This window comes from Thermobia domestica, chromosome 3, assembly GCF_964235325.1.
Source record: "Thermobia domestica chromosome 3, izTheDome1.hap1.1, whole genome shotgun sequence".
NCBI lineage: Eukaryota > Metazoa > Arthropoda > Insecta > Zygentoma > Lepismatidae > Thermobia > Thermobia domestica.
The window spans coordinates 327,952,224-327,970,130 of record NC_137456.1 but is presented as its reverse complement, the minus strand read 5'-3'; the positions used below and the strand labels follow the sequence as shown (position 1 = coordinate 327,970,130).

Here is a 17,907-nt window from a genome sequence, read left to right as displayed (position 1 = left end):
TGGATTTTGATATTAGGCGACTCATTTATCTCTCTACAAGCGAGGTTTTCCTCATAGCCTCCGTGGCGAACTCGGAAGAACACATAATAAGGTGTGATCCAGTGTTCTCGCCCACCTCGGAGTACTTTTCCTATATGTTTTTTATAGACTCAACTTAATATTAAAAAATCACTCACATGGGCAATTTAACATATTTTGAGGGGGTAATTTTGTGGTTCATTGGCGTTTCGTCGAGTCTCTACCGCTGATGGGCCATTGGTGATATAATTTTGAAAACGGATGTGGGGCCGTCTCTACCGTGGATCGTCGCTGCGGGACCGCAAAATTTTTGGCGAGATATGCCCATCGGTGGTCCATCGATGCTTACGGCATGGAGTATTTTTTTTATTTATTTTATTGGATTCCAGATATATGTAAATCATTGTTGAATGTGGACCGTATGAGACATGGACTTATAGCTTACAGCGCGATCCGAATATCCTGATGAATTCAAATTTCAACGCTCAGCCACCGGAAATCAAACCCTGCACTACATATATTAATCGCATGCGTGCTGGCCACCACACCAGCGCAAAGGGCAGATATAAATAATAAGGAAAAGTTATTTTACATTGAAAATATTGGCGATGGATTGTCGAAACTAATATTTTAAAATTGTCTGACAGATACTATTCTAACATTCGCTTGGCAGATCTGAAGATATATCTGAAAAAAAAAAAAAAAAAAAAAACCTTCAGAATATCTGGAGAATGTCTGAAAGCAGAAATGAAATCGGGGCCTCTTTATTGCTTCAATGTTAATCGGTGAAAAATGTTTCAGTTCAATGTACCACGATTATGCCTTTTAGGATAAGGGAGACGATGATTGAAGCAATGGAATGATGATGAAAGAATTGGTGGAATGAGAAAGTGGGAGGAAACGGGAGCACCCCGAGAAAACCCACGGACACAATATTGTCCACCACAAACTTACGTGGCCGAGAATCGAACCAAGGATCCCACACACCAGAGGTAAGCGCTCTCATTGAGCTACCGCGCCACCATAACAACTCGGTGAATTAATTTACAAAGACTTGGGGCACAAGATAAATAAATAAATGAAATAAGAAGTATTCTTCCGGATGTTTAGATAAAAAATTACTTATAACAAAGGAACTAGAATAGTTTCTTGTGCGACGCCAATTTTAGAACTACACCATCACTCTGCAAGTAGACACTTAAACATAAAGAAAGAGGCCTCAAAAGTTTAAGTGTGCAGAAGTAAAGATGCCTTTAGAGTGTATGCCATCAGCGGAAGAAAAGAACGGCGAGAACTTTCTCCAAGACTTTCACCACGTCACTGTCTCTTGAAAAGACTGGAGACTGATAGACGCTTTCAGAGGTAATGACCCAGAATCCCACTGGAGTCATCTGTGCTGGCAGAGCTAAAGAGGAATAGGGGGGAGGGAACGGACGAGAAGGCGCTTAAAGATTTTGCCGGCGAAAAAGAAAGAAAGAATACAAATGGCAGATTTTCTTTCACACATACAATCGATATTATCATAATCATCCGAAGCCTCATCTATCTATGTCAGTCGTATGGAAATTTCTCTTGGAAAAAGACCATTTTTTCCCCATCACACCCTTAATACAAAGCAAATCGTAACCACTACAAATCTTTTCCCGAAATGAATCATATATAATGTCCGTAACGATACAATGCAGACAGGTTATATAGGAAATATTAATAGTAAAATGAAATGAAATCTATAGTTTAAACATTGTAACATAAAACAAGTAATATAATAGTTTGACAGAATTATAGCAGGGGAGAGCCATTTGTAAACATGAGGTTCAAATTGTATTATTGTTATTATTATTGTTAATTCTATTGCCTATGGAACCCGGGGGTTCAATGCCGCGTTCACAAAAGCTCTCCACTGACGTCTGTAATTAGCCAACTACATTCAGTTTCTACTGTGTATTCCTATTTCTGCGATATCCATCTTAATATTGTCCTCACGTCTGCGTCTAGGTCTTCCTAATGGTTGTTTTCTGGTTGGTATTCCAGCTAAGACTTTGAAAGCGTTTCTACTTTCCTCCATGCTAGCTGCATGACCTGCCCACCTAAGCCTCCTAGATTTGATGACCCTAACAATGCTTGGCAAACCGTATAAATTATGTAGTTCCTCGTTATGAATTTTCCGCCATTCCTCATTCCCGTTTCTCTTGGGTCCGAATATTCGTCTCAGGATCTTGTTCTCAAATACTTTCAGTCTACGGTCTTGCCTCAGAGTAAACGACCTTGTTTTGCAACCATACAGAAAAACAGGCATGATTATCGTTTTATATATATTTAAGTTCAAATTCCTCGACAGAATTCGCGACTACGACTAGAGAGTTTGAAATGAATAATGACACCAGTTCCCTCCTTTTAGTCAACATTTAATTTCCCCGTGAATATGGTTTTCGTCTGTTAATATTGATCCTAAATATTTGAAAGTATCCACTTTATCAAAAGTATTATTTGAGATTCTAACGCATCCATAATTTGCCGTATTACGATCCGCACGAACTTCCAAGTATTTAGTATTCTCTGCATTTACTGCTAAACCCAAGACCTCTGCATTTCTTTCAATGTTTTCGTATCACAATCTCCATTAATATAATAATAATAATAATAATAATAATAATAATAATAATAATAATAATAATAATAATAATAATAATAATTATTATTATTATTATTATTATTATTATTATTATTATTATTATTATTATTATTATTATTATTATTATTATTATTATTATTATTACGTAATGAGACTCTCTTCCTCCAAAAATTGTCCACTTCAGAAACCTATCCCTACTCTTTAGCAAGCAATGTGCTGACATTACAAGATTTGATAGAATCATGGATAGGGATTTTGAACGCACTTCTTTTTTTAAAAAAGTCATTGATCCCATGATTTGGCTGAGCCTTAGAAGGTGACCCTTTTTTTTTTTCAGCCGACGACGTTTACACAGCAAAACGTGATAGTGTTAAAATATCTCATTTTAACGCAAGTCAGTCGTCTCAGCATGGCTACACTTCAGCGTATTACTTCAATACCAAGGGTTCGGTGTTACGGTTAATACAGGCCTGATGTTACCGGGTAAATACAGGCCTGATGTTACCGGGTAAATACAGGCCTAATGTTACAGATTTAGCACAGAGCCGGTGTGAAAATAATACCGATCAGATAAAAGGAAAGGAAGAAGGAGTTGGGAAAGGAAGAAAGCAGGACTGGACAATGCCGGTATATTAGATACAATCTCGGCATTTGCCTGGTGTGAATGAGAAAAACCCAGGAAAATCCCACTCAGGATGGCCGGCCTGAAAAGCTTTTAAATTTGTTTTCGACCGAGTGTCTCTACCGGTAATTGAAGTTGGGACCGCTCACACCAAAGACAGTTAACAAGGAATATTCTTAAGTTATTCTTAAATGTTAAACTTTAAATTTTATATAACTACAACACTGTCCGAAGATAACAGAAACATCAACCGATATATTAAATTAAGATTAACCAAATGACGTGCTAGCTCATACGTAGTTTTCGAAAAAAAAAATTGAAAAACATTGGTTGCAAATTTGCTAAAACACATTGCATGTGTAACAAATTCCACTAATTATATCTGTTATATCAGTATACCTGTTATCTGTAACAAACTAATTATATCTGTTAATTATACATTTTGTTTGTCTTTTTCAAAGAGTGTCAGACATACTCTTTGACGCACATACCACTTATAACCACGACATTAAAAACATATTTGGTTAACGTAGTTGTTAAACTTTTTTAAAACATTTTTTTAAAGACAAGACAATGTTAGCTAACATTTGCATTTCTTAAATGTGAAGTATTTATACACCTAAGATCAGCATCTAATGCTTTTAATTTTAAGGAAAAAAGGTCAATAAAAGCCAACACGATATACGCGTGTGAATATCTCTCTGAAGTACCAACACTTGGTCATATGACCTTTGTGAGTGTCGTGTTTTTTCTTTCTGGCTATAAAGTTTTTACGTGCCTAATTTTGAAAAAAGTAATGCCCTTTCTTCAAAGAGTAAACACGGAATATCTTTTTATTTTGTTCTGTTGTTGTACAGAAGCATACACATACACAACTTGCGTGAAATGTACACGAAACGGGGAAAGAAACAAAGGATAAGGAAACATTTTAGAAGTAGGTTGTGTCCCATCTTGAAAGTACGTGTACTTTGGACAGCGGGCGTTTTTATTTCGCTCGCAGTACGTGCCTGCAGATAGTAACCAAGAGTCGTACTTGTGCGCCATTTCTAGCCACGGGGGAGTTAGACTTGAAGCTCTCAAGAAGATTAGGAACGCATCTCGCCCTTGACTCTTCAAGGCTCAAACAAATGAGAAAAGCCTTATACGGGGGCGGTTTTCCCTTGCTTTCATACCTTTTTCTCTCCTGCGTTATGTTCCCGTAGGAGCACTAAACTGGACTTCATGTACGCCCTTGTTCCTTCGTTCTACGTCTCTAGATTCAGTGTTGCCAAATGTAGTTCTAAAAAATTTCAAAATCTGTTATGTTAATTTCTCATTAACATAATTAAGTACAAGATGGCTAATTTAAAACGTTATCTATTTCCTATAACAAGAAAGAGAGAAACAAGCACCGTAATACGTGGTTGTGAAACGTTTCTTTAATTAACATGCTTGTCTTTACCTTTTGAGCAACTTCAACCTAACATTGTGGTGATAATCCTATTTCATGTATTTAAAATAAATATGAAAAACAAGTGAGTTTCGTTTCGAGCTTTGAAAATACGATAGGCTACGGAGACTCAGTTTTGACGCCGGAAGTGAGATCCAATATTAATACTGAAACAGGTGGAATTATAGATATACTATTCCAGTTTCAAGGGAGCAATAAAAACGGAAATTAAACCTATCCTACATGGCACATTATGCTCGTGGCACGTCATTTTGACCTTCTAAAAATTCCATATCTGTTTTAATACGTTCGGGCTCGCAATAGAAACTTTCAAGATTGGGAATATCCACCGCTCCGTGTTGATAATAGTCAAGCCTTTACACTCAGTATAGAAAAAAGAATTTCAAGAAATAGTAACATATTAGACCGATAGGTGGCTTGCTTGGTAATAATGTAGACTTACAGTTGAAATTTATTTCTATTTTATCGAGAGATCGTTAACGTCACAGCACTTTTTCATTTGCACTATCAAAGGACTTATAAAACATTGGTTTGGAAAGTTACGTTCATTAAAATTACGAGATATAAATAATACCACGGACCACCACAATGTATTTCATAGACATCAACGGGACTATGAATCACCAAATAGAAAACAATGGTTTAGATTAGTATCGTCCTTTTCAAAAATTTATGTTGACAGTCGATTTACATGTCTTTTGTTTAAACCCTCTTTCTATAGGTATTTCCTTCCCTAAAAATACATCAAATTTCCACTGTAATTGCATATGAGACTCTACTCGCAAGATTTCGAACAAACATTTCTTAAAAAAAAAAAAGAAAGAAAGAAAGAAAGAAAAAAAATGATAGTGTGAGCTTAAATGACAAATTTGAAGTTCCGAAGTTTTCACCCGTTTGATAGGCAACCACTTCTACTTCATTGATAGGTGGGTTGCGGGAAACTAAGGCGTCAAATGACAATAAACTACGAAATTGTAAATTCAGTCAAACGCGTCTTATTTCCTTAAATTATCCCTCCCCTGTTTGTATTACCTATTTAAATAGGGAATTTCATTCTATCAAGTACGTATATAACCATAGTAATTGGATATTGCTTATTCACAGATACTGATCTTTCAGTTGACGAAAGATGTTTTTGACGCTACTCGCCTCGATAACACTACATAATATAAATCATAAGAAAGTAGCACCCATTCTTCAGATAAATAAAGATGTAGTTAGATGGATAACAAAGAAATAAATCACACGGAATGAAACAATGGAATGAGATAATTCACGTGGAATGAAAAGCGCAGCCAGAACCGTAAGAAAGCGAACGAATACAGTACAATGCTGTTTAATACAAAATTCAAATATCACGATTCAATATTGAAGAAGAAATTTTTAATACTTCATTTTACTTAATTGCTTATGCAATGTATACGCCAGCAGTGTATGCAGAATTTCATCATAGGGGTTTTAACTTCCGAAGTTTATATAATTTCTGCTGTTTGTGTACATATTTTAATACGATACATGGTCATGTTTCCATAATATCTTGCTGAAAAGGGGAAGTTGAACTTGGAAACCCCTTTGCGAATGCCACAAGTATACATAATTTCACGAGCTTGTCCTATGGGATGTTAACCTTCCCTACTTCTGGTTTTGAAATCTACCTATGTATTATTGTGTTCCCTACTTTGCAATAAGGGAACATCAATTGCAAACCGCTATATATATATATATATATATATATATATATATATATATATATATATATATATATATATATATATATATATATACAGGGTGGGCCATTTTAATCAATCCACGGAAATATATGAAAAATGATAAAACATAGAAGAAATTTTTGAAGTACAAGGTTATACATTGCTTCCGCCAAAAGTACCCCTCCCCGCTCCCTAAATGGGGGTAACGGGGGTAATTTTGCAGTTAGCCCCCAAGACCCCTTCAGGGAGGCCACTGGGATCACAGGGACCACACCATTCGATATGCCCTATGACATTTACATATTTCAATTTTGTTCCATTCATTTACCTTTCATGGTTTTCATACTACGGGTACTGGAGTTTCCGAACCATATCATGGCGGCCATTTTGAAACTGGTGCACAATATGAAACATCTTTTGGTACAGCGTTACTTAGTTTTCCAAGACCTTTCGAACGAGATATTACTCGACCCATGTTCCCATTTGACATTTCAAAGTTACCCCCCGTTACCCCCATTTACGGGGGGCGGGGAGGGGTACTTTTGGCGGAATTGGTTTTCCCCCTTAGCAATATATAACGTGTACTTCAAAACTTTTTTCTATGTTTTATCATTTTTCAAATATTTCCGTGGATTGATTAAAATGGCCCACCCTGTATATATATATATATATATATATATATATATATATATATATGTGTGTGTGTGTGTGTGTGTGTGTGTGTGTTTTAAATTCGCAACACAGAGCACTATTCTACAGATCAAGTTAAAGTAAAAATGTTACATGTTTTATACCTTCCAGGGCCTCCTTCAGACGCTATGGAAATCAAAATTTCACAATGTGGCAACGTTGGATATTAGCTTTTAAGCATTAGCATTGCTCTACGTACCCACTAAACAGTCACATCGATCGCTACACTAATAAGTGATGCTAGTGTCAATCTATATCGACTTTAACTGCCATGTGGAAAGAATCGATGTAACCATTTGATGGATTGGTAGATCTAATCTATGATTCTTTATCTGCGACGTTGGCACATAGTGCAATCCAGACAAGGACCAGGAAAGTATATATATATATATACGTATATATTTTGCTTTGTTTTAAATTGTAGAATAGTGTTCTGTGGTCCGTGGCGCCAATTTTAGAACACCCGATATATATGACGTAAGATGCATTGAAATAATTTTCGTTGTAGGCTTTTCTTGTTTACAAATAAACATATTATGCTCTGCCTCATGTCACTTACACAGAACAGATTTAACAATGCAGAAGATTGGTGGTCAGAATGTATAACAAATTTAAAAACAGAAGAAAATAATGAGGTTGTTGTGTTAGATCAGCAGACAGACGACTAAACAGTACATTTTATAAGGAATAAAACCCTTTGTGCTCATTAGTATTAGGTTTAAAATTTCAAATCTGGATTAAAAGAAAATATGCTAGTACAGTGTGTTTTTCTTTATATTTATGTAACATAATACTTGTTTAACAAATAATAATAATAATAATAATAATAATAATAATAATAATAATAATAATAATAATAATAATAATAATAATAATAATAATAATAATAATAATAATAATGTACAACTTCATGACTTTTGCAATTTCAAAGAGTTTAATGTTTTCTTTCGTTTTAAATAACGAATTGTAGCTTAATTATTAGTAACTTAACAATTTGAGCTTACAAGTTATACCATTGTATTCTTCACATGACGATTTACTATGTTAACTTCTAAGACTACACTATGTCTAAGCTAAAATTAGTAAGCACATTGATTTTATCACTATATTTGCAGCTAATGGACTTTCTAACGCACTAATCACTGAAATATTTTGCTAACCTGGTAAGTAATTTGCAAATGTAGTTAAAACATGAGAATGTCTACAATTCTTATTTGAAAAGAAAGAAAGCATTAAACTGCTTAAAATTGCAAAAGGTGATCAGTTTTGCATCATTATTATTATTATTATTATTATTATTATTATTATTATTATTATTATTATTATTATTATTATTATTATTATTATTATTATTTAAACAAGTATCATTGTACACAAACATGAAATACTGTATAACAAAAGCGTCTTTCATTTTAACCATGAGGCCGTGGTATCTCAATGGTAGAGTGTTCACCTCTAGTGCATAGGGTCCTATGTTCGATTCCAGCTTGCACCAGGTGAGCTTTGTGATGACAAACTTCTATGCTTGCGTTTCCTCAGGGTTCTCCCACTTTCTTCATTCCACCATTTCATTCATTCTCATCATCACCGTCTTGTTTAGCCTAGCCGACATAAGTGTGGGACGTAAAACAAGGATTTTGTTTCATTTCATTTTTATTTTAATGCAGATTTTAAATTTTCAACGTAACAGTAATGAGCACAATGGACGTTTCTCCGTATAAAATGTACTGTTTAGCCGTTTGGATGATGATCTTGCCCAACAACTTCTTCCTTTTCTTACATTTTGAAACTTGTTACTTACTCTGACCCAAGATCTCCAATATTAACCGCTTAACTTAAAACCACGAGTTATGACTTTTTTTGGCCATAAAATTATGATCACGAATATATTCGTGCAAAGAAAAAAGATCTGAATATAAATTTAAACGGCGACTCCTTATGTTCGCCATACGCAGCTGAATATATGGGTGTTCGATAGATGTGGGTAAGATCAAGGCCAGCGATTTCACTGTAAATTTGGGTGGGGGTACTCAGACGCAGAAGGTCATATATATGAGGATGTTAAGACAAATTGCATTCAAATTATGCCAAATATTGTACAGGGTGTCCGAGAAGTCCTTCCCTGATTACAGAAATTGATAACTCAGGCTAGAAATAAGATAGAAATATGAAACTGGTGTTGAATTGTTTACAAACTATAAAAGTTTTTGTCTGTGTTAGGTTTTTTTCTGTTTTACCAAGTCTCAATTTTGTTTGTTTTAGGTTTGTAGTACGTAAGTAAGAAGCCCAAGAAGCCATGCCAACCAACCAGGAGAAGGCACAGTGTGTCCTGTGGTACCATGAGACACGATCACCAACCACGGTGCAGAGACAGTTCCAGACTACATTTGGGAGGACTCCACCTGATGTGAAGAGCATTAAAGCCTGGTATGAAAAGTTCAAGAACACAGGGTCGGTTGCTGACCTTCCGAGGTCTGGTCGACCAAGAACCTCAGCAGACACGGTGGAGGCTGTGCGGCAGTCTTTTCTGAGAAGTCCTAAGATATCGGTGCGCAGGGCCTCCGATAGTTTGTAAACTTTTATAGTTTGTAAACAATTCAACACCAGTTTCATATTTCTATCTTATTTCTAGCCTGAGTTATCAATTCCTGTAATCAGGGAAGGACTTCTCGGACATCCTGTATATTCATAAATACACTAGGGGGCACACATGAGCTTTGGGCTCTCAAGCTCCCGGGCTCCCAGGATCGGCGCCCTTGGGTAAGATTCATTTAACTATTTTCGGCTAATATTTTGCATTGGAAGCCAATGCTTATTGACAAAATGACGGAACTGAAATAGTATATGTACATTGTACCAAGAAATCATTTGTCTGTTATTTCTCTTTGAAATAATGGTATTCTTTTGCAAGAAAAAAAATCGTAGTAGATTGAAGGGAATATCTACTTATACTGTACTCACTTTCCCCACTGTTTCGTTTTCTCAAAATGCCAGTGTAATTTGATAGTTTATTGGTAATTTGGTAGTTTGGTAGTGGTATTGTGGAATGCACATATTCGGGTTTTTAATATTTCTTGCGGGAAAATTTAAATCTCAATTTTGGTCAGCTTGTAGTTCAAATAAATTGAACGAACTGAATAAAACATTTTAAAATATTCGTTGTCGCTTCATGTACACAAAAAGTGTTCAAAAAAGTAAGCTTAACAATAAGATACATCTGATTTTATTACGAACGAATATACTCGTGATTTAAAAATCGGTGATTTTCAAGTGCCTAATTCGGTTCTATATTTTAGACAGTTTTAGTAATGTTTGCTTCCACGTACCGCTACCTTCAACGTACAAAAAAATAACCAACAAGAAAAATATAATATTTGGAACGACTTTTGAGAAGATAATTATAAGTTAAGCGGTTAAATTTGCTCTGTATAAGTAATATGATGCAGAGCACGATATGATCATCCAAAGGACAAAATCGTGAAATTGTGTTTAGCAATGGTGTACGTAAGAGAAGTTTTCGGGCTTATCTCAGCTTTTGCACACGATACGATACAAAATAACGTGTACAATTTTAAGATATCTGAAATGATATGAATTTAGAAACTTGAATCCCCTTTGGTGAAATTCTACGTACACTACTACTGTGTAGGGTCCTTGGCGTAATTAAGAAAAAATAAAATGTTTAAAATTTTTGCTTTCATCCTGAATTGTATTGTATGGATTTTGTAATAAACAGAGTTTCATACTTGAGCTTTCTTAGAGTTCTTCCTTCACTCTGATCGTACTTCTCTTTTTTTTTTTTTTTTTTTTTGGTCATATATCAATCTATATTTCTCTAACAACTGAAGAAGGGATGTTACTTGTCATAAATCTCAATGTGTACAGGAATTGAAGCGAATAGCTGATAGAACAGCATCTATAGATAAGTAATATCCAATTACCATGGAGGTATATGCCCTTCGTAGAATGGAGTTTCTAATTTATAATTCTGACAAGGGAGAAGTAAATTAGGAAACAAGACATTTGACTGAACATATCATGAATTACATTGACCTTTGCTGTCATACTACGCCTTAGTTTTCTGCAACCCACTCAACTATGAAGGGAAAGTGGTTGCATAACACAAGGGGTATTCAAAACTTCTTCATGGGATTGCTAGTCCGAAATCTCGAGAGTGAAGTGTCGCTTGCAGTGGAATCTGGAATCGACGCATTTTTACCGGTACAGAACATCCCTATAGAAACAGTTTTTGAAGAAAACACATGTAAATCAGCTGATAATATTAATTTTATTAAAGACAATAACAAAACAAAATGAAATCTTTCAGTTTTATGTTCGTTGGTTATGCCGTTTTGGCTAAAGGAGACGGTGATTATGAGGATGAATGAAACGGCGGAATGATAAAAGTGGAAGAAAATGGGAAAACCCCGAGAAAACCCACGCACACTGTACTTGTCCACCACAAAGCCCACTAGATGCAAGCTGGGATTAAACCAGGAACTACATGTACCAGAGGTGAACAAAGAGACAATAATAATTTAAACTACTTTACATTGCATCACGCAGGCCCGCAACTAGGGTTTCTGTCACCCGGGGCAAAACACAATTCGGCGCCCCCCCCCCCCCAGGTTTAGTCGAAAAGTATCACTTACTTATGGATTGCAACTGTAAATAACATTCTTAATGAAACCAGTTATATCGATTTTTAAGTACTTTAATCAAACTTACTTTAACCACAAGAATATATTACATTCGTTATGTGCTCACATGTTTTAAGAATAATTTTGTACATACATTTTGTTTTAATGTTGTATGAAGAAATCAAAACAAAATGAACTAGAAAATATCGCCACATTATACAGTTATTAATTGAAATAACACATTTAGTTTTAATAACCCAAAGAATAATTATGAACATACGCTTTCATATTAAAATAAGAAACTAATACAAAATAAACTAGAAAATTTCTAGTACATCATAAAGTTATAATTGAAATAACATTTAGTTCTAATAAACCCAAAAATAATTTTGTACATAAGCTTTCATTTAAAAATATAAAAACAATACAAAATAAACTTGAAAATATCTGGTATATTATAAATAGAGCAACCCAAAAGCATAAAAAGCATAATAGCAATTTAGACATATGGTTGGTACCTTGAACATGGGTGTGGTTGTCTAAGGGTCCAGAAGAAACTAATTTTAAAGAATAATAAAGCATAATTTTAGAAAATAAAGCATAATTTAAAATATATAGCATAATTCTTGGAAATTCTATTTAACTGCAAGTTTAACATATACTATATTAATATTTTTAAAAAAATATTTATAATGCAAAATCATTGAGAACATAACAATGCAACAATGAAAAGTTTATTTTTATTTCTGTAAATTTTTCGGTGTAATCCTTTGATGTGGAGAAAAGAAGAAAACTTTCCATCAACAATGAAGCACAAAAGAACTCCACACTATATTGTTATGTGTACCTCTCGAACTTGAGCACTTTCTGTACTTTTTGAGCACCTTTCTGTATACTTTCTCTTTCTGTATATATGCACCTCTAAGGCAGGGCCGCCCACAGGGGGGATGTATGGCGCAAGCTGCGCCATTGAGAAAAATTTTGGGGGGGATTTTACTCTACTTTCGAACTAGCAATTTTACTGTCGGAATAGCATTAAAACACAATTTTGAGAAGCTAATTTTCAAAAATTTTCCGGGCTGAACCCCCATACCCCCTGCTTCGATACTCGATGAATGAAGTACCGCGCAAGTAGCCGTATGAAAGGAAAGGTTGGTTCGTTTTAAGAGAGAAGGGCCGCCCACAGGAGGGATGAATGGCGCAAGTTATACCATCGAGAAAAAAATTGGGGGGAAATAAAAAAAATTGGGGAAGAATTTTACTATAATGTCGAATAAGTTATTTTGCTGTCGTCAGAATAACATTGGAACACGATGCGATTTTTTTTAAAAAAATCTCGAGAATGAATCCCCCTACCCTCTGCTTAGAAACTCTATGAATGAAGTACCGCGCAAGTTGCTATATGAAAGGATGGCGCCAAGTTCTGGTGAACAACAGTTACAAACACTCAAGGAATCACTTTCAAATTTAGATTTGAAATTTGCCTATGTTGTCTGTTGAAAATTATAAAGCAGTTTGACATAATTGTGAGCTAGTGGTAACCATACAGACAACAGCCAAGTTTCAAATCTAAATTTGAAATGAGCCAGTGAGTGTTTGTAACTGTTGTTCACCAGAACTTGGCGCCTATTTTTGTGATTTCAATTCTTTTTAAGGCCACTCGTACTTGGCTCTTTTACAGGAATGTTTTTTGTTGGATATCACTTCTTTTTGTAGGCTAATTTCGAGGATAACATTTTCTTTTGGTATCAAACTCAATAACTTGTAACTTGCGTCTTACTTTTCATGTACAAGGGAATTATATCAATATTTTGTAAAGAAAAAAAAAATACTACTAATTGTAAAAAAAGAATACCTGTGCCATACACAGTGTGTAGAAGTTTTTATACCCTTCAATATCCTTATAGAACATATTTAGTATTGTACACTACCAAGACTACTAATAAAAGTAATGTCATTTTTATAATTACTACTGCCCCTACTACTACTACAAGCGTTCTATAATACTACTACAGGAAATAGAAACAACAACAAAAATAACAATTACTAGTACTATAAAAACTACTGCTACACTGGGCAATTGTTTTTAGAGGACTTGAGTTTTGAGGATGGAAGAGATTATTAGTTTTGGGGGGGAGTGCGCCATCAGCTTTGGGGGGGATGGGCACCCCTGCTCTAAGGTGCACACAAGTGATAGAAAAAACTGATTCGAGCAAAGCATATCTCTTTACAGTGCATTAACTAGAAAGTTCATTAAATATGAAAGAAATTGCTTTATAAAATATTAATAAATAGATCAAGATATTTAGATTATTTAATGTATAGTAAATATTATACATTATACACGATTAATGTAAAACAATGATTGAAATTAACAATAAAGCATAATAAAGCATAAGTTGGACTGATAGATAACAATTCAAAATGCCTCGAAAAGCTTTCAAGCAAAACTAATAGATAAAACTTCATACACCCTTCACTCGCAAAATCCCTTGGTAGGCGTACAGGAAACAATTAAATACACCGAGGCGTGTAACTTATCTTTTCCGCCACAAAACTGCCCTCTAACTTAAAAACATTACAGCAATTGCGTAACATTACAGGGGCGCGTCTGAGCTAAACTCTTCAACCACCAGCAAGCAACAAAAATCGGTAACTTTTCGCCCCCGACCCTATTAATAACAGCGTTTTAAACTTAGAGCTTCTTCGTGGCTAAGCGGTTAGTGTACGCGCCTTTGGCGTGGGAGACCCGGGTTCGATTCCTGGCGGGAGCTCATGTGGTTCGGATTAAACGTTAATCAGTAGGTCCACGTCTCATATAGCCTTGGTGCTGAAAGGGACGTTAAACTTAAAATCAACTCAACTCAATGGAATTATACAGACAAACAGCTCCTTGTGGTAGGAAAAGGAAAGGGGGGCGGATTCTCTGTGGTCGCCCAAGGGAACAAATGTATGCAATATTAGGTTTTTAATGTATGACATTACACCTATTTAGATGAGACTCTCTCTCTCTCTCTCTCTCTAAAAGAGGTCCCATGGAAAAGGCCAAGTAAACTTTTGATTTCTTTTAACCTCTAGAATAAGTTTCTCAAGGGAAAGGGTGCGATTTTTAAAACAATTGATATACTATCTTCTTTCTGGCGCCCCCTCCAACCACGCGCCCGGGGCACGTGCCCCCTCTGCCCCCCCTTAGTTGCGGCCCTGGCATCACGTGTATATTATCAAAAAAATTATGCCCTAATTAAATGCCATGCTAAAAAAATACATGCTTAAGCTGAAGACCGAACTAATGGTTTCGCATGCTTACTATACCAATCTGTTCTTAAGAGCCTCCTATTATGTAATTTCATAATAGAAATCCTGAAACAAGCAATTTGCTGTGAATCACCAATAGTTTCTAGTGTTTTCCTAAATCCCACGAGGCAAATGCAGGAATAATGTAATCTCCACGCTGCTTTCAGGAATTTCTTTTAATGTTCCATTGATAAAGGAATGAAGTTCAAGATGTTCTCATACCAGCTTATCTTAATCTCTTTTATATTAATACATAAAATAATATTGGTGTCTGTTATCAACTTCCCGGATAGAAATGAGTAAACTAGAGCCACAAAGTACGCATATCTTCACTAAATCTAATGGACATTTCATTTCTGCCAAAGATTGTAATTTAAAGACATCGTCGAGTAGAACTAATCTTCAATATACCACATACCAAAACCTCAGAAAAATATTTCCTCGTTACGGAAATACAACGCTTCAAACCATGCAAAAAATAGCAGCTTACGTTATGGCAACAAAACAGGGGTTTTGGCGTGGCGTCACAGATCGGTAACTCAAGCTTCAAGGAATCTTCTCATATTGTAGTTTCTTACTGAAATCTACAATTAAATTTAGTGGAATAGTGAAAGGAAAAGTGGCAAAATAAGTAATACACTGACTGTATATAAACGTAACGGGTTAATAAGACTTATCTTATAACGACAATCCTGCGGCGAGGACCACTAAATTTATATAACGACACTTATTCAAAATAAAGTTCTGCGATGAACCCACCAATATATATATAGAACGTCGTTACTCAAAGGTCATCAGTTTTTAGTTTTATACAAGCAAGGCTACGAAAACCATCATAAAACATTTTACGCACTGTATTTAAATATTACCTTTTATCATGGCACATGACAAATAAAATAACTTCACTCGTTAAACTGGGCATGTAGTTTTTACATAAGATGGATCCGAAATTATAACTTATTTATTCTTCGTTGCTATGACAACGAATCTCTATTATAACAAAACAGTAACGTATATCAACTGCAAAGAAATTACATCTACATATTCCTTTTTTTCATATACTTCTTCTTCCTTTTCTTGAATAGCTTGTGCATAATTTAGAAGTATATTCTGCCCACAAATACAAATAAAGGTTGACATACAAGTATCGTTATAATCGTCATAGTTTAAAATACATTAAAAGTCATTTGTAATGTCCTATGATTACAAATATTTCAGATACTTGTAGACTTAAACAGAATTACTCTATTATTGTATTGCACCAAAAATATTAGGAGTCTATAGGTACTATATCAGTTCTAATTAAATCACGCGCAGATTGAGAATATCTAGGCCACCATATTATAGCTTTTCTTTTCTTTATTTTGGAGATTTGTCCTGAATCTCCATGCTAGTATAATGCGACTACAAATAAGCACTTTCTGCAGCAAGAAGCTCTTAATCCCTTTATAAAAAATTCCGTATCCTATTACATCCTTACATTTTTTACTATTTACTGTACAAAATTTGCAGTGATCATCCCACACCATTCTTAGAACTACTATTCCTTCTTAATGCTATAAAAATCGTATTATATATCGCTTATTTTTTTACTATATGCAACGGAAATGCTTTCGTGGGCAGCGAGGTGGTTTGAAACTGAAGAAAGCTGTAATGAATAGAGGCAAACAGATGGTTAGGCTGTCGAAAGAGTATCATAAACCAGAAAAGTGATCGATTTTTTTTCTTATGACCTAGGCGCCGGTTCTCAAACCTAGGCACCGTAATAATACAATTTCATACATGGGGCTACATAATTTTATTTTGGATTTAAATGATTAAGGAACAATAATTGTATTTTTAAATCGCCTTGACTACCTGCCGCCCGGGATTTTTTCGAGATTGAAGAAGAGAAATATTGACAGAAATTCATTATGTATTACATATGTTGTTAATTTGAATCTTGAACTTTTTCTTTTCAATAACCTCACATGAAATAGTGTTCTAAGTATACGAAAATAAGTTTATTTATATTCTTTCTCTCGTTAGCTCTGAGGTGATTAATGTTTGTTGTATGGCAGAACATTTGCAAAGGATTAGATTGTGAAAATATGCGTTTTATGTTTTCTGAGGTTCACAACAGAAAAAATCCATTTAAAAGTAAACATTTGAAAAGTTCAACCTTTTGTTAATTTCTCTTATATTGCTTCACTCACTGGAACAAAATATTATGTTTATTAGTCATCTGACAACATCAAAGGATACGTGGATCAATAGTAGAGCGCTCACTCCTAGTGTGAGGAGTCCCTTGTTCAAACCCAAGTCATATGAAATTGTTGTGGACAACATCGTGTTTTGGGTTTTCTCGCAATTCTGACGATTCCTCCCACATGACCATTCCACCGATTCTTTTACAATCATTTACTCTCATTAATCATCCGTCTTCCTTTTGCCTAGTGGGCATATTCGTGGATCATAAAGATAGAAATTTAATTTAATTTTGTTCAGTAATAAGCGAATTGTAAGTAGTTTGTTATTATTACTGTGTTACCATATTTGTTTATTTGTTGGTTTAAATTTAACTCATGTATTCAAAACACTTTAGTCGATGTGTAAATATTGACATGGACTAATATAAATAAGTGTGTTCCATAGGCTGAAAAAGGGACAATAAGCGCAAATGTATTATCGTGATATAATATTGTTAATTTGTAAAATAATTCAATAAGGAGTAGTGAATTCTCAGAGTGCTCATGAACATGATTATCATCTTAAGCTTGTGCGTCGTTGAATTGAACCCAATAAAGACTTTATATTATTTTTACTTGGGAAAATGTTTTTTCATGTATTAATGTCCTCGACCTTCCCCATGA

The 17,907-nt window shown here is 34.8% G+C and overlaps 1 protein-coding gene across 1 annotated transcript in view; it reads right to left on the bottom strand.

Annotated features, from left to right (window-relative positions):
- gogo (thrombospondin-1 like protein golden goal) overlaps positions 1 to 17,907 on the bottom strand; it is a 1,102,148-nt gene that overhangs the window by 542,518 nt on the left and 541,723 nt on the right. The window lies entirely within an intron of this gene.